This window comes from Callorhinus ursinus, unplaced genomic scaffold, assembly GCF_003265705.2.
Source record: "Callorhinus ursinus isolate GAN/ISIS: 27379988/994484 unplaced genomic scaffold, GSC_fseal_2.0 scaffold88, whole genome shotgun sequence".
Taxonomy (NCBI): domain Eukaryota; kingdom Metazoa; phylum Chordata; class Mammalia; order Carnivora; family Otariidae; genus Callorhinus; species Callorhinus ursinus.
Window position 1 is genome coordinate 1,323,873 of NW_027397150.1, and position 21,121 is coordinate 1,344,993.

At 41.7% G+C, this 21,121-nt stretch overlaps 1 pseudogene; it reads right to left on the reverse strand.

Annotated features, from left to right (window-relative positions):
- Positions 1 to 12,204: 12,204 nt before the first annotated feature.
- LOC112814964 (olfactory receptor 10J1-like) lies at positions 12,205 to 14,941 on the reverse strand (annotated as a pseudogene).
- Between the last annotated feature and the right edge of the window lie 6,180 nt (positions 14,942 to 21,121).

Genomic DNA, 21,121 nt, shown 5'->3' on the forward strand with positions numbered 1-21,121 from the left:
ACCATACGATCCAGCAATTGCACTACTGGGTATTTACCACAAAGATACAAATGTAGGGATCCGAAGGGGTACGTGCACCCCAATGTTTATAGCAGCAATGTCCACAATAGCCAAAGTGTGGAAAGAGCCACAATGTCCATCGACAGATGAGTGGATAAAGAAGTTGTGGCATATATACACAATGGAATATTATGCAGCCATCAAAAGGAATGAGATCTTGCCATTTGCAACGACATGGATGGAACTGGAGGGTGTTATGCTGAGTGAAATAAGCCAATCAGAGAAAGACATGTATCATATGACCTCACTGATATGAAGAATTCTTAATCTCAGAAAACAAACTGAGGGTTGCTGGAGTGGTGGGGGGTGGCAGGGACGGGGTGGCTGGGTGATAGACATTGGGGAGGGTATGTGCTATGGTGAGCGCTGTGAATTGTGCAGGACTGTTGAATCACAGATCTGTACTTCTGAAACAAATAATGCAATATATGTTAAGAAAAAAAAAAAGAAGAAGATAGCAGGAGGGGAAGAATGAAGGGGAGTAAGTCGGAGGGGGAGACGAACCATGAGAGACAATGGACTCTGAAAAACAGAGGTTTCTAGAGGGGAGGGGGGTGGGGGGATGGGTTAGCCTGGTAATGGGTATTAAAGAGGGCACATTCTGCATGGAGCACTGGGTGTTATGCACAAACAATGAATCATGGAACACTACATCAAAAACTAATGATGTAATGTATGGTGATTAACATAACAATAAAAAATTTAAAAAAGATAAAGAATTAAAAACTTTTGGGCATCAAAGGACAGTATCAAGAAAGTGAAAAGACAACCTACAGAATGGGCGAACATATTTGCAAATCATGTATCTGATTCGGGATTGATATCCAGAACATATCAAAAATTTCTACAATTAGAAAAAAAAGGAAAATCCTATTCATAACTAGGTGAAGAATTTGAAGCCATCTCTCTGACGAAGATAAATAAATGGCCAGTATAAGTACACAAAAAGATGCTCAATATTACTAGATAACCATCGGAGATACAAATCAAAACCAGTGAGATACCAGCTCACACCCATTAGGATGGCTATTAATAATTTTTAAAAATGAAAAGTAACAAGCGTTGGTGAGGATGTGGAGAAACTGGAGCCCTTGTTTATTGCTGGTGGGAATGTAAAATGCTCCAGCAACTGTAGAAGACAGTTCAGTGGCTCCTCACAAAGTTAAACACAGAATTATTGAATGATCCAGAAATTCCACTCCTAAGCACATACCCAAAAGATTGAAAACAGAAACCCACACAGATACCTGTACACCAATGGTCATAACAGAGTCAACAGCCAAAAGGTGGAAACAACCCAAATGTTCATTATCAGGCGAATGGATAAACAAAAGGTGGCATACACATACAATGGAACATTACTCATCCTTAAAAAGAAGTGAAATTCTGATCCATGTTACATGGATAAACCTTTAAAACGTCGTGCCAAGTGAAGTAAGCTAGACACAAAAGGATGCATATTATATGATTACACTTATATGAGGTACTTATAATAGGTAAATTTATAGAGATAGAAAGCAAATAGAGTTACCAGGGGCTGGGGAGGAGGTGGAAATAGAGAGTTATTGTTTAATGGGAACAGAGTTTCTGTTTGGAATGATGAAAAGACTGGAAATGCATAGTGATGAGAGGATTATACAACATTGTGAATGTACTTAATACCTCTGATGTACACCTAAAAATGGTCACAATGGTAAATTTTATACAGGCATATTTTACCACAATAATTTTTTAAGTATATGGAAATTTTTTTGTACTATTCCTGCAACTTTTCTGTGGTCCAAAATTATGTCAAAACAAAAAGTTATAAGAATGAAAAGGAAACCTCAGAACCTGCCAGTTTAGGATGATGTCATTACAATAGGTGGTACATATCTTCTCTGAGAAGAGCATGCTGTCCTATAGGACTAATCCCAAATCTCCCCATCAAAGGGCTAGCTATATGAAATCTGCCCCCTAAGGAATCCTGCTCCTGTTTCAGGGTGATCTTTCTCTCCATCCAACTGAGTATCTCTTTCTTACTTGGGGTTTCTCTCCTACTCAGGAGTTCCATGGTGCCAGAGGCTGACTCCAGATGGTGCAAATGGACTGAGGCCAGAGAGGCTCAGAGTAGCCAGACAATACCCTCTCTTTGTCCAGTTGAGAGATTATGCTCCCCAATTTTATGTGGCTATAGAAGAGCCTATTGTCTTGGTCCAGGTGCTGTAGAACAACAGACTTCAACCACAGGTGAGGTTGGTGGGGAGGATTTCTCTAGAATCAGGACATGTAAACAAGATGAGAGTTGAAATAAAAATTGAAGTAAAAACCAACTTCCTGTGGGCATGTTCTATTTCCACATACAGCTTGCTGGAATTTACATAGGACTTCCAAATATAGCTTATATTATTTATATGTGATAGAGGAATTAAAGATCTCATAAGTTAAGCTGTTCCCCTAACTCACTTGTTTGGTTCATCAACTCAATTCCAGGGGGAAAAATAAGTTAGTGTATTGAGAGTAGTGAACAAAGGTTGTGTTACCCCATTTATCTCCTTTCCTCATACCCGGTCCCTGGGCCTCAACATCCCCCTCAGAATCAGAGACTTTTCCATGTAGATTTGGATTTGGCTGATGATAAACAAATGTGGTGTTAATTCTTTCTTTTGGACAATGTCTTGATTTTCCTGAGTCTCTATTATAGCTCCTCTTTGAGTAAGAAGTAGAAAACTAGAAGCTGGTTCTTTGAAAGAATTAATAAGATAGATAACCCTCTGGCCAGACTTATCCAAAAGAAAAGAGAAAGCACCCAAATTAATAAAATCATGAATGAAAGGAGAGAGATCATGACTAATACCTAGGAAATAGAAACAGTTGTTTGAAATTATTATCAGCAACTATATGCCAACACATTAAGCAATCTGAAAGAACTGGATGCATTCCTGGAAACTTATCAACTACCAAGACTGAAACAGGAAGGAATAGACAATCTGAACAGACTAATAACCAGCAAGGAAATTGAAGCAGTAATCAAAAACCTCCCAAAAAATAAGAGTCCAGGGCCAGATGGCTTCCCAGGGGAAGTCTACCAAACATTTAAAGAAGAAATAATACCAATTTACTGAAGCTGTTTCCAAAAATAGAAATGGAAGGAAAACTTCCAAACTCGTTCTATGAGGCCAGCATTACCTTGATCCCAAAACCAGACAGAGACCTCACCAAAAAGGAAAATTACAGACCAATATCCTGATGAACATGGATGCCAAAATATTCACCAAGATCCTAGCCAATGAGATCCAATAGTACATTAAAAGGATTATTCACCACAATCAGGTGGGATTTATTCCTGGGATGCAAGGGTGGTTCAACATTTGGAAATCAATCAACGTGACAGAGCACATTAATAAAAGAAAAGAATCATATGATCCCCCCAATTGATGCAGAAAAAGCATTTGACAAAATACAGCATTCTTTCTTGATTAAAACTCTTCAATGTGTAGAGATAGAGGGAACATACCTCGATAACATAAAAACCATCTATGAAAAGCCCACCGTGAATATCATTCTCATTATCAGTGGGGAAAAACTGAGAGCTTTTCCCTTAAGATCAGGAACATGACAGGGATGCCCACTCTCACCACTATTGTTCAACATAGTACTAGAAGTCTTAGACTCAGCCATCAGACAACAAAAAGAAATAAAATGCATCCAATTCGGCAAAGAAGAAGTCAAACGCTCACTCTTTGCAGATGACATGATACTCTATGTGGGAAATCCCAAAAGACTCCCCCCCCCGAAATTGCCAGAACTTGTACAGGAATTCAGCAAAGTGGCAGGATATAAAATCAATGGACAGAAATCAGTTGCATTTCTATACACTAACAATGAGACAGAAGAAAGAGAAATTAAGGAGTTGATCCCGTTTACAATTGCACCCAAAACCGTAAGATACCTAGGAATGAACCTAACCAAAGAGGCAGAGGATCTGTACTCAGAAAGCTATAGGACACTTATGAAAGAAACTGAGGAAGACACAAAGAGATGGAAAAATGTCCCATGCTCATGGATTGGAAGAATAAACATTGTGAAAATCTCTATGCTGCCCAGAACAATCTACACATTCAATGCAATCCCTATCAAAATACCATCATTTTCACAGAGCTGGAACAAACAATCCTAAAATTTGTATGGAACCAGAAAAGACCCTGAATCACCAGGGAAATGTTGAAAAAGGAAACCAAAGCTGGGGGCATCACAATGCCTGACTTCCAGCTCTATTACAAAGCTGTCATCATCAAGACAGTACGGTACTGGCACAAAAACAGACACATAGATCAATGGAACCGAATAGAGAGCCTAGAAATGGACGCTCAACTCTATGGCCAACTAATCTTTGACAACGCAGGAAAGAATGTCCAATGGAAAAAAGACAGTCTCTTCAATAAATGGTGCTGGGAAAATTGGACAGCCACATGCAGAAGAATGAAATTGAACCATTCTCTTACACCATACACAAAAATAAACTCAAAATAGATGAAAGACCTAAATGTGAGACAGGAGCCCATCAATATCCTAGAGGAGAACACAGGCAGCAACCTCTTCAACCTTGGATACAGCAACGTCATGCAAGACACATCTCTAAAGGCAAGAGAAACAAAAGCAAAAATGAACTATTGGGACTTCATCAAGATAAAAAGCTTTTGCACAGCAAAGGAAACAATCAACAAAACTAAAAGGTAACCTATGATATGAGGAATTCTTAATCTCAGGAAACAAACTGAGGGTTGCTGGAGTGGTGGGGGGTGGGAGGGATGGGGTGGCTGGGTGATAGACATTGGGGAAGGTGTGTGCTATGGTGAGTGCTGTGAATTGTGTAAGACTGCTGAATCACAGACCTGTACCTCTGAAACAAATAATACATTATATGTTAAAAAAAAAAAAAAAGGAGAAGAAGATAGCAGGAAGGGAAAAATGAAGGGGGGGAAATCGGAGGGGGCGATGAACCACGAGAGACTATGGACACTGAGAAACAAACTGAGGGTTCTAGAGGGGAGGGGGCTGGGGGGATGGGTTAGCCTGGTGATGGGTATTAAAGAGGGCACATACTGAAAGGAGCATTGGGTGTTACACGCAAACAATGAATCATGGAACACTACATAAAAGAACTAATGATGTAATGTATGGTGATTCACATAATAAATAAAATAAAATAATTTTAAAAAAGGCAACCTATGGAATGGCAGAAGATATTTGCAAATGACATGTCAGATAAAGGGCTGGTATCTAAGATCTATAAAGAACTTCTCAAACTCAGCACCCAAAAGACAAATAATTCAGTCAGAAGAAATGGGCAGAAGACATGAACAAACACTTCTCCAAAGAAGACATACAAATGGCTAACAGACACATGAAAAAATACTCCACATCACTTGCCATCAGAGAAATACAAATCAAAACCATAATGAGATACCACCATATACCAGTTAGAATGGCAAAAATTGACAAGGCAAGAAACAACAAATGTTGGCAAGGATGCAGAGAAAGGGGAACCCTTCTACACTGTTGGTGGGAATGCAAGTTGGTGCAGCCACTCTGGAAAACAGTATGGAGTTTCCTCAAGATGTTAAAAATGGAGCTACCCTACAACCCAACAATTGCACTAGTGGGAATTTACTCCAAAGATACAGAGTAGTGAAAAGAAGGGCCATATGCACCCTAATGTTCATAGCAGCAGATAGCCTAACTATGGAAAGAGCCCAGATATCCATCAGCAGATGAATGGATAAAGAAGATGTGGTCCATATACACAACGGAATATTACTCAGCCATCAGAAAGGATGAATACCCACCATTTGCATCCACATGGATGGGACTGGAGGAGATGATGCTAAGTGAAATAAGTCAAGCAGAGAAAGTCAATTATCATATGGTTTCACTCATCTGTGGAACGTAAGGAACAGCATGGAGGACCACAGAGGAAGGGAGGGAAAACTGAAGGGGAAGAAATAAGAGAGGGAGACAAACCATATGAGACCCCTGACTCTGGGAAACAACCTGAGGGTTGCAGAAAGGGAGGTGGGTGGGGGGATGGGGTAACTTGCACAGTGGGAGCTGTTCCAAGGACACAGCCTTGAGACAGATGTGGCTTTGAGAGCCTCTGGAGGTACAGGAGGCTGAACGCAGTTAATCTATGCAAACTTTTCAGATTCTGGTGGGCTGGTGCAGAGATCTACTCATCTTGCTGCCACCCCAGTCAAGCCCCCTAGATAAGCTCCCTTGTTCCCGTAAGAAAATTGCCACCTACCGATTTGGAGTGGACTACCTCTTTGTCTTTAGTGCCCATCCCCCCCACCCCCGTGTACAGGAAACTGGCTTGTGAACCAACAAGGCCCCAGACCTTCTCTTGAACCAAAGGTAATGATATTCCCATCTGGTAGCCACACCGACTCTCCTCTCTCTGGCCCTAAGGGTCCCTGGTGCTCTGAAAATCAGTTCTCCCATTTATCTGCCACCTCTTCTGGCTCCAGCCCCACCTCTCTACCCCCATTGACAAACAACAAGCAAACACACAAAAAACCTCTCTGTCTCCCTGCTTTTCTAGCTTGAGAGCTTCCACCCAAGTGGACTCAGTACCTACCTGACCGCACCTCCGTCCTCTGTTAAGACTGAGGGGACACTCAAAGGCCGCAAGGGTCTGAGCAAGGGGAAGACGCACACCACCAGGCCTCTGACCCTCTTCTTTCAAGGACAGGGTCTTTTTTTTCTAGCTGACAGGAATCAAATTCAGATGAGAAATAAGCACAGAGAGGGAGGCAAATGCTCTTTTACCCCTTGGTCACTTCTTGCAGGTGTGATGGCCCCATCTCCTATAACTCCCCTTTTCCTGTTTTCCCCTGAGGAAGCCTGAGCACGTCACCCAAGGAGACAGGCTGTCTGACTATGAGGATACAGCCTCTTTGACATTATGATCTGTGTGTCCAGGTCTTGGTTCAACACGGAAATATGAAAGACTGGTATCTTATAGACAACTGACATCATTCACCACGGAGGTCAGCTGTGGGCTTCAAAATGGAAGCCAGGGGGGAGGCCCTCCATTTCCTGGTCTTGTTTCTTTCAAGAGGAGCCTGCCGGACACCTCCCAGTGGGAATCAGGTGAGCAGGTCCGGTGGTTAGTGGAGATCAGAAATGCCTGCTGGTAACTCAACCACTCTTGAGAGTTTATCACTGCAAGACGAGCTGGTGGTTTTGACCGTTACACCATTTTACAGTGGCTTTTTTTTCCCCTCGATCATACATTTGTTTCATTTATATCCACAATGAATCATTGGTTAAAGTTATGGATCATGAGGAACATTCACGTTGAAATAGAATATGTTAATGAAGAACATAAAAATGATCACTCAGAATTCACCCGAAGATTCTTTAAAAATAAAAATAATTGTGAAAAGTTTAAAATTTACAAAAAAGGTGGAGAAAAGTTATAAAATTACAAATCAAGTACCATGTATTCACTATGCCATATTTGTCATAATTGTTTCCTATCTTTTTTTTTTTAAGGTAAAAACATTTGAGGATAAAATCAGGAGCTCACTCCGTCCCTTCCCCTCCCTTCTTCTTCCTCAGAGATAACCAGTGTGTTGAGTGAGAGCTAATCCTCTGCACATTTACTCATTAGCACATATGTCTATATGTATAAATATATGGTCTTATCCCAAATATACATATGTATTCTATTTTTGATATTTATCCATATCGATTGCCAGAGATCCCAATCTAATAAATTATTCTATAGCACATCAAGATATCTTCAGCACTTAAATAAACACTTGGAATGTAAGTACTTGGAAACTAAGCATGAATATTATTTAACATACAATGTGTGGGGTTTTCTTAGGCTCTAAACCTCAGAAACATAAATCAAACATTCAAAGGCTTTTTTGTATATTTCTGATGTAGCAAAAAGTAGTTAAATTTCAATCTTCATTTCAATGCATCTATTTTTATCCCTGAATGAAATGTAGTATATAAAATATTGTGAATCTGTCCATAAATTATGTTCTTTCTTTCATAATAATTTTAAAGTTAATTCAATAATATGGAGCACTTATTAAATGTAGATAAGTCAGATTTTTCTTTTTAGATATATATTAATGGATATTAAAGACTGATAAAATGAACTTACAGTGTAAGCTTTAGTTGTAATATATTGATCTAAAGTAACATATGTTATGGAAAATAACTTGTTTATTTAATATTATGCAAAAATATGCTGTGAAAAATTATTTTAAAACTCACTTAGGGAATTTTTGATGTTATATATTACAATGAAAGGAGTTTTAGAATCAAAAGTGAGAAATCAAGATTGATTTAGACCAACCTAAAATTATACAAACAAGACAAGGATTTAATAATGTGTTAATTCAATTCCCATCACCCCATTTCTGGCCCAGATGATATTATTGCCTCAAAAGTAGCTGACTTGCTATTAATCACCTAGTTGAGATTAAAAAAAAAAAATCCCTAAACCCAAATCACCTACCCACAGATTGATGTACTAAATAAATGTTTATTGTTTCACAAACTGAGTTTTGGGTGGTTTATTGCACAGAATAGTTAAGTAGAGGTGGACAGCCACAACTCAATATGGTGGCTTTTGTTTGCAACTGGGAGCCTTATCTCAGACAACTTGCTTCCATTCTTCTCACTGACCGGGAAACACCAAGATTAGTCCATGCTCTAAGTACTTGTATGGCTCTTATTATGAATTAATCACAGAGATAGATGCTGGAGATCACGCTGTGGGGGAAACCATACCTGACCCATATGTTCTTGGATTTTAAAGTCTCACTCATAATGTATGATAACTAAAAAACAAAACGGGGAACTGATAGAGTTTTTATTGGAGACAGAGAAACAAACCCCAGGATGAAATGCTTATAGTCAAGTTTATAAATCACAGATTTAGGCCAATGTAGCTGTCTTGTTCTCAGTATCAAGCACTATTTCACGTCCTCTTGAGATGGGCTCCGTCTATTCATCTTCACAGATACCTTCTCTGAGCTCCTAATTTCCTAGCTGATGTCCTGATTCCAGGTGAAGGGCTTCATCCGTTAACCCAATATCCAGGAGCTCCTTATTGACAACTGGGCCACTTCATCGTCAAGACCACAAGAGCTAGATCTCCACGCTGCTGCAGGTGGTGCTATGCCTCGCCCTGCCTGAGACCACGGAGAGCAGGCTGGAGCTCTGGCAGTCCTCTCGGGCAGTGTGACACTGTTGGGTGGGTGCTAAGTCTTGCTGGGAAGACGTTTCTCCATGTCCCTGGGGGAGCAGGGGCACAGCACCTGTGTTGTTGCTGTTTTAAGAAAGACGCGGAAGAAGGACGCCGCCTAAGTTACCCGCTGTTATGTGCCACGCACCTCAAACCTTAGCAGCTTCAAACACAGACACTTATTATCTCATCCTTTGTGGGGGTCAGAAACCAGAAGGAGCTTAGCTGGACGACTGAATTGCAGTCCACCCACCAGGACTGTTGTCTCATCTCAGCCTTGACCAGGACAGGACCTGCTTCCATGCTGGCCTGCGTAGCCACTGTCAGGATCTGTTCTGGGCTGGCTGTTGGGTTGGGGGCCACGGATCCTCACTGGCTACTGGCAGAGCTCCCCCTGGTTCCTTGCTATGTGGGCCTTCCTACAGAGCAGCCCCCAGCATGGCAGGCATCTCCAACACTGATCCCTGCCTCGACCCCGCCTAGCACAGAAGTCTGTCTTCCCCCACTCTAATCTTGGAAACCACACACCTCAGTTTGGCTGTATTCTACTCAGTAGAAGTGAGTTGACCCACAATCAAGGAGAGTAGAGTTATTTTTTGGACATCTTTTTAAAACAGCCACAGACACTGCTGAGTAAGGATATGCTTGGCTCGAAAAAGCCCCAGGACAGAGAAAGGAGAGTGGTTTGTTTCCTCCATGGGAACACCATTCTCTCTCACCTGTGGTGGGGGTGGGGGACGAGAAGGGGCAGGCAGCCTTCACTAGTAAAAGAGAAGGTCCTGCAGGGTTGGGGTGTCCCCTCTCTGACCCTTCCAATCCTTCAGTCTGGGTCGCAGGGGAGGAAATACGAAAACTTACAAGGATCTCGGACTTTAATCAGAGAGCTGGTTTCTCCCAAATTGCATTACGTTTGTAATGCTCAGTGGACCCTGATCCTCAGTTTCTTCATCTATGAAATAGGGATAAAAATGACATCAATCTTGCAAGAGTTGCTTTGAAGATTGGGCGAGATCAGTTAAAGGGAAAATGCACTTTGTGATGTGTAAATGTTATAGAAAGTTAGTTTTTATTAGCAGCAAAAACAAAGCATTAATATTCTGTCAACCTTTTTTTTTTTCCCTATTCCTGCCACTAAGCACAGCCTCATCTTCTCAGGTTTGAGACACCCCCTTTCTCTATCATGTCACTACCAGTAATCGAATATTCAAAATGCCACTCTCGGGCTAACCACGCTGTTTTGCCCCAGGTTTGTACACTAACAAGTTCATAAATCACACACAGGGAGATAATGAGACCAGAGGGACTGCCTCATCCTCCCAGTTCCTACGGGACTGACTAAAGCACGGGCTCTCTCCCTCCTTCCTCCTCCCCCCACACAGGTGCTCTCCCTCTCTCTCAATCTTTGTCTAGGGTGAACATTTTAAGAAACGCTTGTATCCGAGGAAAGAAGAGTTCATGCTGTTTTCCCATTTCCTACTATGAAGCAAAACTAACTCAGTTCGGGACTTCACAGTGTTTCTAGGCTGTGTCTCCCTTGATTAAGTTATTCATTATTCCCTAATTTACTTCCAGACCATAATATTTGTTAAATCTGCTTCCCTAAGCAAGAGAAAAACAGTTGATTTTATGATGGTTAAGCCTGCCTCTCCCAGGGGTCTTACGAGGAAATAAGTCGATGATAAGTAACGCCACGATGCAGATGTTGCAGCCACGGGGAAGTAAGCAGTAGGAACGTGGCCCTGAACACAAGAGCTGCACAAAGGGGGGGGGCACAACAGGCACACTTCTGCTCCTCAGGCGTCCACTGGCTCTGAGCGATGGTCCAGCACAGACAAGCCATGCTTCTAGAAGAGTCACGATAAGGCCCTCGAACCACAACCACTAGCGTCCCATGTGAGATATCTGAGTGTGATCAGCGGTGGGGGAAGTGGGGGCACTCCATGGGTTATCAGTCACACTGAATGAGTCAGCGGTGTTTCATGCCCCATGGCGGTGTTTGCTGTCTGCACGATGAAATCTGCAGAGAAGAATCAAGTGGAGGGTGATGTAGGACGTCTTTACTTCCTCTTCTAAGGACAACTGGACCAAAGCCTGCACTTTACCACAACATTTCTTAGGTAATGACTGAGATAATGTGCTCACAGGCAGCCTGTGAGCTCCAGTGTGTTATATGCATATATATATATATATATATATATATATATATACACACACACACACACACACACACCCTGTTCGGAGGCAGCCTCTGATCCCCCGTGAAGGGGAGTCCTGATCCCCAGGGTGAAGAGGCCACTGAAGGACTCTACAGGCCTCACCTGCCCTTACAGCCTTTCCCCCCACAGCACCCAGTCCAAGGACAGTGAGCGGCTTCTCTATGTCAACAAAGCAAGTGAGCACATGGGGTCCACTGGGAATGCTATGGTCACTGGCAAGAGCCCCCGTCTCCTTATGCCCAATTCCATGTCTGTGCCAGGAGTCAGCTCCGGGAGGATGGAAAGACCATGGGGAGGATGGGCGTGAGCAAGGGGTACTGTGTGGGGGACAGAGGCAAAGAATATTCTGGGACAAGAGTAGCAATCCTTTGTTGGGGAGATATGGGATGTGTCCTTGCGGGATTATATGTTCTCCCAAAAGGAGATGTGTGCCCCATGTCACAGTAGCAAACCCCTGCCAGTTGGCAGGCCCTGACTTAGAAAGATAACGGCTATGCAGTGACCAAGCCCAAGGTGTGGGCTTGAGCGTCATCTGTTCAGACATGATTTATGTTGAGTGAGAATTAGTCACACACACTCTCTTTGAAATTAAATGCATTGGTTTAATTTTTTTTTCTGGCTCTGTTACGATGGTATAAACTATATTTTAAAAAAGACAAAGAATGGGTGGACCTTTAACACACAATCTTTACTGTTGCAAATATTACTTTGGGAAAATTACACCATAATCTTCTGCAGCATCAAACTATAGGAACTCAGGGGAACACACTATTTTCAGTATGAGCGCCAATCCTATAAAGCCCTGGGCAGCTGTGAGAAATCCCATGGGAGTTCTGTGTGCAAAAATTCAGCAATCTACAAAATGGGTTGACCGCTGGGAGAGGCTTTCAGGAACGGGCTGCTACAATGAGCGGGACCCCCAAAGAGAGGATCTCCATTGGGGTTTTCCGAGATGCAGGCCTAGGAGAGTGTTTCCCTTGAACCAGGCTCAGAAAGGATTCTGAGGTGCTCTCACGGAACCCAGATAAGGGCAACAATGAGGCAGCTGCTGTGAGGAAGCAAAGCTTTTATTCTTTCAGGTAATGCTGCATAAACATGAAAGTTTCTCTTCTTGGCCCCTCTACCATTAGGGACCCCAAGTCGCTTGTCCGACAGGCACTCTCAATGCACCTTCAATGGGGGTACTTGGACTGTCCTTGAGCGGAAGAGGGTGGTGGGTGGGAAATTTGGATTATTATTATCTTTTTAACATCACCTTTTTACAGACTGGAAGACATTTGACAAGCTCTGTCTCTTTTTCACTCCAGGCCAAATAACCCTAAAAACTTCCACCTTTCTCACAAATCAGTGCAATCTCCCCCCTGCAGAAGGCAACAGCAATAGGAACTGGGAGACACCCCGGCCTGCGTTTAGACAAGTGTTCAAACTTAGAGTTTAAAGTAGGCACCCAACTGTTGACAGAAAATGAGTTCAGCAATGCAGAAATGAAGAGCGTGAAGGCAAGACACGTGTCTCTGCTCAGGCTCCACATGCGCTAATTATCCAGATCTGAGACAGCCAGAGTTAGGTGGGAGGTGGGGTTAATAAATTTAATTTCAGAAAAGGTCTTCAGATATCCCCATGCTCGTGAATGCAGCACAGCTCATGCGTTACCCCCACAGAGAGCATCTCTAACTGCAGGGAAATGCAGCTGCCGGATGTGACAAGTTACTAACGTGAATATATGAGACTCACCAAGGAAACAGTTCTAATGTGAGCTTCAATAAAATTGGAAAAAAAAAATTCATGGGTCTCCAAGGCAGGTGAGAATGTTAAAGCAGAGAATATTTCTTCTGGAATGTCAGGGTCTGTTACTCTTGTCACTGCCCAAAGGAGAAAGTAATGATAAGTAGGAAGGTAGTTCTCACTGTGTTTCCAGGACATCCTGTGCACCAGCCATGCTCTCTTTACATTTCAGAGCTCAGGATCTACCTGACACTCAGGTTGCTCTTTCAACTCCTCCCTTCAAAAGGTGTCATACAGCCCAGGTTCCCGCCACCAAAAACTGGTAACAATCAGCCACCCTCTTGCTTGTTATTCCCTACCAGCTCTCCACCTTCCGAGCAGCACCTGACACCTCCTCTGGTGCTAACCTCTGAGATTAGTAGAAGGCATGGGAGCGTGATGATGAAAATGAGCTTCCAGTCAGGGAAACTCTGGGCTCCTCCCTGCAGCCTTACCACCACATTCTGCAACTCTTTCTAGGTAGAGAATGAATGACAGGATCAAAAAACAAATTTTTTTTTGAGATTATGAAATACCCAGAAGATGACAGGCTATGTGTCAAACTACCATAGATCCAAGGCAAGAGGATTTTTGCTAATAGCACGGTGAAGAGCATCCTTGACCTCCTTGTTCCTTGGGGTGTACACCACAGGGTTCAGCAGGGGGGTGATGATGGTGTAGGCCACCGAGATCAGCTGATCCTGATCCCTGGTATTTTCGGACTTGGGCTTGAGGTAGGCAATGGAGGCACAGCCATAGTGGACCATGACCACCGTGAGGTGGGAGGCGCAGGTGGCGAAGGCCTTCTTCCGGCCCTGGGCAGAGCTGATCTTGAGGATGGTGGAGACGATGAGGACGTAGGAGATGAAGACCAGCCCCATGGGCATCACAATAACAAGCGAGCTGATGATAAAATTAGTTATGTCAGGTAGAGGTGGTGTCCGCACAGGAGAGTTTCATAACTGGGCGGATGTCACAGAAATAATGGGCCACTTCTCTGTCACAAAAGGGCAGCCTGAACACAGAGGAAATCTGAATTATGGCCACAAACAGCCCAAAGCTGAAAGCCCCCCACACAAGCAGGGCACACACCCTCTTGTTCATGAGGACTGTGTACCTCAAGGGGTTGCAGTTTGGCCACGTAGCGGTCATACCCCATGGCTGTGAGCAGGAAGCAGTTGTCGATGGCCAAAGTGAGGAAGAAGAACATCTGGGTGGCACAGTCAGCCAAGGAGATGGGTTGGCTAAGACCTGTAAGGCTGCAGAGCATCTGCGGTACAATGACCAGTGTGTACACGGTCTCGGAGGTGGAGAGCACACTGAGGAAGAAGTACATGGGTGTGTGGAGATGATGAGCAAAGCTGATAACGGTCACAGTGATGACATTGCCAGCCAGAGTTAAAAGGTACAACGTAAGAAATATCACAAAGAGGATGACCTTGTGTTCTCGGAAGCTGGAAAACCCCTGGAGAATGAATTCACTCACCACTGTGTGGTTCCTGCTCTTCATGGACGAACTGTTGGGTCGATATGATGGAGACTCAGGCCTGTCAGTGAGTCAGAACATGCCTGTGCCCCACGCCTGCTCAGGACCAGGAGAAGGGGCAACAAGGACCTGCTCCAGGAGGTGTGTCGGGTGCATGGGTCCTCCTGTGCCCCAGGAGGGAAAAGGCAGAAAACATAATCAGGAAGCAATTGCATGTACAGAGAGTTTTGTATAAAAGCACAGAGGAAGAAACGGATGGGACAGTGTAGCAGGAAGGATACCTGGGCTAGTTTGGAAGAGGTTCCCTCATGAGCCAGAATGTGGGTGTTTGGAGGCAACTGGAGCTAAAGAAATAGAAAATGCATAATTTTGAAAAGAATTTTCTCATGAATGACAGTTTCAGATTTTTATTTACTAAAACCAAAGTGGCCAACCTCTTCCATTTTGTTGAAGCCACAATTTTGATCATCTTCTTAAAAATCTTACCTTCCGAGTTGCCAACTGGGACAACACTCTGCTCTGAGGGGACCTGGGTCCTTTGTTCTGTCCCTGTTCCACCTGTCTACATCTTTTCGTGAACCCTTTTCACAAATCATTTAACTGCTTCAAACCTGACTGCCCTCCCGAATGTAGTTTTTAACCACACACATTCCCCCTCTTTCCTGCGTACTGACGGAGCCTCCTCTTGCTCAGAGGGCCCTCTCAGGACCAGCCAGGCCCTGTCGATGTGCACCTTCTGTGTGTAGGTCAGTTACCAAGTGTTGGTTCTCCTGCACTGTGTGTATTTTCGTGTTTTGCAGCTGGTGCTTGGATGTGAATTTTCACAGGTGGTCTGACTCATGACTAAACTCTGAGCTCTCTTTTCTAATTTCTTCAGAATAATATACTGTACCTCTGGGAAACCAGTTTGCACACCCTCCCTTGCTATCTGGGGAGTTTTAGAGATCAACAAGTTCTCATTTAAAAAAACAGTTTAATAATAATGATAATAATAATAATAATAATAATAATAAACAAGAATAGTTCCTTATGGCACTTTTTGGTTTATGAAGAGTGTTTATATGTATTATTTAACAGCACATCAATCCCATCTGTTCAATAACTATCTTCACCTTGCAGATGGGAAATCTAAGACACCTAGGGTTTGGCGGTTTGCCCAAAATAGATCCAATCTTCTCATTTTAAGGCCGGTGTGAATTGCCTTTACCACAACTGCCTGAAAAAGCATCATGGCTACAAAACAGGGGAGAAAGAAGACACTTTTTTCCCCTGGCTTTTATTGAAAAGAATTAAAGGATTTTCCTCACTCTGGGAATGAGATTACATTGGGGAAAAAAAAAAAACTGGAAAAACTGGAAAACATTGGGGAAACCGGAAAAATTTTAGTATGTTTACCTTGATAAGTAAATGAAAAATTAGCATATTAGTGACCATGAGTGTCCATTCTCCTTGGCTTAATACTTCTGCTGCCAATTACTTCCTTTAAAGAAATAATCAGAGAGATGTATCAAGATATATGTGTAAGAAGCTTTTATGATATTATTTATAATAATGAATACCAAAAGCAATGTAAATAAGTAAGGGAATAACGAATTATAACATATCCATCTGATGGGAACTATGGAACTATTAAACATCTAATGTTCCGACACGGAAAAATATGATAGGTAGATAGATAGATAGTCCATAATTTTTCAAAAATAAAAAGAAAAGAAAAGAAGAAGGAATAAACAATGAAGGGAAACACATGGAACGGTACACACACCATTAAAAATGGGTTGGAAATAAATATACCAAAATGCTAAAAATATTTTTTTTCTGGATAGTGGAGAATCTTAAATGACTTTTCTTTTTATCTTCTCTATATAAGACAGATTTTCTTAATTATTTCTCTTCTAAACATACTGAAAATAACTTAAATTCTTCTTACAGTGAGCTCCATAATGAGGCTGCAGTGAGGATTGAAGAGAAAAGGAAAGAGAAAAAGGTAAATGTAGTGGGTTAATTTACCTTGGAGAAGAGAAAGCTGACAGTATCATGTAAGACCAAGTTAGCCTCCGAACAGGCATTTCATAGAATTTGAGCACCCAACAGCCAGATCCAGAGGAAATTAACTTCGGTTTTTAAAGAAAGATGGTAGTTGGAAAAAGAAAACCTTTCTGAACAGTGTTGGAAGTGAAGTATGGCACGTGAGACACTCATCTTGGGCGCAACATTTAGGGGAGCACCAAAAAAACTCAGTGATCAAGATGAACACGATTTTGATGCAGCATTTTTTTAAAAAGCTAATGCACACACACAATGAATCATGGAACACTACATCAAAAACTAATGATGTAATGTATGGTGATTAACATAACAATAAAAAATTATTTAAAAAATACAAAAAAAGCTAATGCAAAAATCCATGATGAACAAAACATTAAAATTTTAAATAGGGACAAAATAAAAATTCTGACTATCACCACAGTGGGCTGCAAGCAACTAAATGAGGGCAGATTTTGGAATTTCCTTACTAAAGATTTTGAGGAATAGAAAAATATAAAATATTTTCAAAATATAGGGGGAAATGGAGAGCAAATTATGTGTTCATTTTCCTTTGAGATGTGGTGATAGGCTAGTCTTGAAACCACTGCTATTTAACTGAGATTCATGATGTGTTACTGAACAAGATAAAACCCCATCTTGTGTAACTGGAAAATCAATCCTACCTCTGCTAAGGGAAATGAGAAGATAAGCAAGGATAGAGAAGAAAAAAGATTGAATTGAGCTTGTGCCTCCCTCTCCTCTCTCATCACCCCCTCGGGAAAACGAGGACTCATAAAGATGGCAAAGACCTGGTGAGTGTTAACACCATGATAGTAAGGTCATGAGAGCAGAAACAAAATGGCCGCCTACTTCTGTGGAATCCAGGTCACCGAGAAGAACGATACTTTACACCGCTTGCTGTTTTCTTGGATTCTGGATCTTTAGCCAGAAATATCCCTCTACCCTGAAAAAAAAAGTCAAAATATTTCCTTCTAGAGTAATCATGTTCTGCTTAGACCTGACAAGCCATCCTGGGCAAGGGGTTAATCTTATCTATTTCATTATTCAAATCTTTCCAATGGGAAGCAAGCTGGGAAAACCCATGTGCTTGGTGGCGTTAAGTCCTTTAATATAATGGAATCACAGGACCTTAGTACTAGGAGGTAATTTTAAAAGCAAGCATTCCTCACAAATAGTCCCCCAAATTCTGCTTCAGTGCTTTCAATGATTGAAAATTCATTATCTTACAAGTTAGCATCCTCTCTTTCTTTTTTTTTTTTTTTTTTAAGATACCAAGTTTACCTCAAAAATAAAACCAGGCTTTTTATATTATAAAAATGCTTTCGGGGAAAAACAGCCATCTGTACAAAAGGATATAAATGGGAAAGTTAGATTTCTCTTCCTGTGCTTTGCATTCTCTGGTCCAGGGGTAAAAATGATTCATGTTTGTGTCTTTCTAAAATTTCTGTCTAGAAATTTTCTAAGTACAATTGTGCATATTTCCGTATCATTTCAATTTTACACAAATGAAATGAAACTGCACATACCAATTCACAACTAGCTTTTTTCACTTTCTATTATATCTTGAATACTCTTGATAACAGTGGAGTGGATCTATCTCTTCATTACCAATGGTGCCCACTCTCCCACTATACAGATCCACATAGATACACTATCATCTATTCTGTTGTTGAGTAGCCTTGATTCTTAGAAAATATCACTTTCTATTGACTCAACTTCTGTCTCCCTGCAACTTGCCACCTCCCCACATTATCCTACCTTCTATTTCCTTTTCAGCTCGATAGTGGAAGGTTATTATCATGTCTCTGCTAAATTTCATGTCTTTGAATCCATTACTACAGCAAGATGAGCATGAAGAAATATAATATTAATGGCATGAGAATCAATACAACCAAAAAATAATGAAAAACTTAGAGGGAAAATAATAAGAATTTCAAAAACACACATGGCATTCCATTTTCACTTAGTTCTGCCCACAGCCACTCACTGCTTCTGATCTTGGTGAAAGGAAGAAGGAATCACTTTCCAGATAGTGATTTTTAAAAGTCACTGAAAGGGCTCAATCTATTCAGAGGAAGCCAGTAAAAATACCTTGTGTTCAAGAGCCATTTACAAGGGAAGCTAAAACCTACAAAGCAAGGAAAATTCAGCTTTCTCTAGTATCAGAGAAAACCTCAAATTATTGCTATATTTCTTGAAGTTGAAGGCATTGGTTCCTTTGGCTTGAGAAGTAGTCCAGGAAAAAATGCAGTCTCTTAAACTCCAGATTTTAGGAGCTTTGGCTATTTATTATCCCCAAGGGAAGCAAATCCCTCGTGCCAGGTCTCCTGAGACCATCCTTTTGAAAATCCCTCTGGGGTAACAAGAGCTAAGGATGAGAGGACCCTAGGGCTTGTCTCAAGAGCTTCATTAGGAATTTGGGTAGCAGACAAGGGAGATGCTTTCGTTTGTTTACTCACTGTCGGGGACTGTTGGGGTTTCAGAAACCAATACTGCATTGGCTTTAGTCAAGTAAAACCACGGGAACACTGGATAAGCTTACAAAGAGAAGACCCTAAATTCTAGTTTTTCGGGATCAGAGAACAGAAAACTTCCTGCAGCTTATCCAAATCTGATCAGGGCACACAGAGGGGAATGGTGGCCAGGGCTTCTCTTGTCCAGTGTTGGCCCATAGCCACTTTCCTTAAGGCTCACCAGACATACATCTCAGCCTAACTCCCATTAAGGGAGACCCACCTCCCACGCTTGGACAGGCAGAGGCTGCTGTCAGGCCCATTCCTCACGCTCCCTTTGGTTCATTCTTGGATCTTGCTGGAGAAAGAATGACACAGCAGATCTCTGCCCCAGTTCCTTTAGTTTCTGGCTCAGCGTCACCATCTCCATCAAGGTTCTCTGGGCACAAGGGAGATGTCTGAGGAGCCATTTCAGCTCTGCGCTGCCAAAGGGGATTGCCGTAAGGGTCTTCCACCCAGACTAAGAACTTTCTTTCTAAAACCATCCTATTTCCCCTTGGTTAAAAACAGTAATATGTGTTCGTTTTAGAAAACACAGAAAATAGAAAAAAAAAAAAGATCACATAAATCACTTACGATCTCCAACTTAGAAATACCAACACTATTAATATTTTGGTGACTAATTCTCTAATTGGTTTTCTCTGCATGAATGTGTGTGTGTTTACACACACATACACCCTTATGTTTACAGCAAACACAGAATGACTTGTTTTCTTAGCTCTTTCTCCTTTTCAGTAATATGAGGTCATGCCATACAAACTTCCTTACATCCAGTTCATTTTTTCTCTTAGCCACGTACTGTGAGCCTTTCCCATGTAAGCATTTTTCCATCCTATCCTTTTTAAATAGCTGCCTTGCCTTCTCTCTTGTATGTGTAGTGTGGTGTCAGGATTCAGATGGGCAATGTGCATTGCAACCGGTTGTTAAGTCTTCAAAGGCTCTTTGAGACCAGGTCAGGGTCTCTCAACAGTGGCACCGCTGTTCTCAGGGGCCTGATGTGTTTTGTGGTGTGGTGAGGGCTAAGAGTGTCCCGTGTGTTATAAGACAGTTAGCAGCTTCTCTGTCTCCGCCCACTAGGTGCTCCCAGCAACCTCTCCCCTCCCTGCAGCATAGAGGGGGAAACCAAAAATGTCTCTAAGTATTGTCAATACCCAATGAGGGGTGAAATGTTCCTCCTTTGAGCATCTTTGGTCTAGAGCTTTCTACCATCCTCCACCCAGTTTTTTCATTTCATGGGCATGCACCTTTCAGTATATCATTCATGCATTGTACCATTTTTCTTTCTGTGCCTGTATTTCCTGTAAATTTGAAGTCAATTTTAAAGGCTTAATTAGATGCAGGTTAAATCTATTAAACTATATAAACTATATTAAAATATATATACTATAAACTTCATTATACTATATTAAACTATATATACAGATTATATGTAAAACTGTACTAAACTATATATATGCATATATATACACACTCACACACACACACCTTTGCATTACTTCAAGTAGAGGTATCAGATTCAACAAATGAAAATAAAGGATACTTCATTAAATTTGAATTTTAAATAAACAGCAAATAATATTTTAGGATAAGTATGTCCCAAATATTACATGAGACATATGTACTAAAAATTATTCGTTGTTTATCTGAAATTCAAGTTTAGCAAGGCATCCTGTATCTTATCTGGAAGCCCAATCAGGAGGCGCACACTGTTTGGTTTTCCCACCCTAAGCAATGCAAAATTGATCAGCGTTCCAGGTAGCAACAGCCTGGTGCTCTATTCAAA